Source organism: Helianthus annuus, chromosome 4 (assembly GCF_002127325.2).
Source record: "Helianthus annuus cultivar XRQ/B chromosome 4, HanXRQr2.0-SUNRISE, whole genome shotgun sequence".
Classification (NCBI taxonomy): Eukaryota; Viridiplantae; Streptophyta; class Magnoliopsida; order Asterales; family Asteraceae; genus Helianthus; species Helianthus annuus.
In genome coordinates, this window is record NC_035436.2 from 29,015,249 (window position 1) to 29,016,552 (window position 1,304).

General features: G+C 46.9%; 1 non-coding gene across 1 annotated transcript; it reads left to right on the plus strand.

The window, feature by feature from the left end:
• Positions 1-402: 402 nt before the first annotated feature.
• On the plus strand, positions 403-509 carry LOC118491949. The gene has a single exon (XR_004892394.1). It is a non-coding gene; the product is annotated as a small nucleolar RNA R71 (small nucleolar RNA).
• Positions 510-1,304: the final 795 nt, after the last annotated feature.

Here is a 1,304-nt window from a genome sequence, read left to right on the forward strand (position 1 = left end):
GGAGGACCCGACGGCCTAGGTCTATTATCAATGTAGTTTACCATTTCTTGTTGATCGTCCGTTTCTTTCATGCAACTCCAATTTTCATGTGACCCACCACACCCTTCACAAGCCATAACCGAGACTGTTTTTGTCATTTCTAATTTTTTTATTTTTGAAGAAAGGGCCTCGATTTGGGCTTGTAAAGAGGTGCTTTCGTCGACCTTATGGGCGCCCGGGGCAATAGACTTATTTCCCCGGGGAGTGTGCCATTGAAAATTGGTTTGAGCAATTTCCTCAATCTGATTATATATTTCGTGTGGGCGTCGATTACCTAAAAGTCCCCCGGAGCTAGAATCAAGTGTCTGCCTAGTGTGTGGCAACAATCCATTGTAGAAAGTGGATACTTGTTGCCATATTGCGAGGCCGTGATGGGGACACTTGCGTAATAGCTCCTTGAACCTTTCCCAAGTTTCATATAAGGATTCCCCGTCCTCTTGTGAGTATGTATTAATTTCAGCCATTAATTTAGCAGTTTTAGAAGGAGGAAAATACTTATATAGAAACTTTTGGGCTAGTTCATCCCAGGTGTTTACCGATCCAGCTGGGAGGGTGTTGAGCCAAGCTTTCGCTCGGTCTTTCAGTGAGAATGGAAACATACGGAGGCGGATGGCGTCGTTTGATGCTCCATTGATCCGAAAGGTATCACATATTTCTAAGAAATTAGTTATATGTAGATGAGGATCCTCGTCCGCAAGCCCGTGGAAGGTTGCGGAGTTTTGGAGCATTTGTATCAAATGCGGTCGAAGTTCGAAGTTATTGGCTTCGACATTCGGGGCATTGATAGCGGCGCCTAGATTACCTACGGTGGGCCGTAGATAATCCATAAGGGTACGTTGGTCCGCCATTGGGGGTGGATCACCCGAAACCTTCTCTTGGTTTTTGGCTTTTAACCTTTTTCTGAGAAAGCGTTCGGGTTCTTCTAGCGGTTCCTTTATGTCTTTATTGGAACTGGAGCTCATACACTACGTGAGGATGGCGTCGGGTTCCAAGTCCTGCAATAAAAACAGAAAAGAATGTTGGTCAGAAGGTTCACCACGGCCCCGTGTTGAGTGAACACGGCCCCGTGGTCGGAATTACAGTGATTGTTTTTCAGATCCCAGTTACTGGAAGTTGGACACGACCCCGTGTTGCACCGGCACGGCCCCGTGGTCAGCCTTCTGTAACTTGAAAAACAAAAACTGCCAGTAACGTTGTTGAGCACGGCCCGTGTCCGACCAGGCACGGCCCCGTGCTGAGCTCTGCAGAAGCTGAAAATCTAAAAA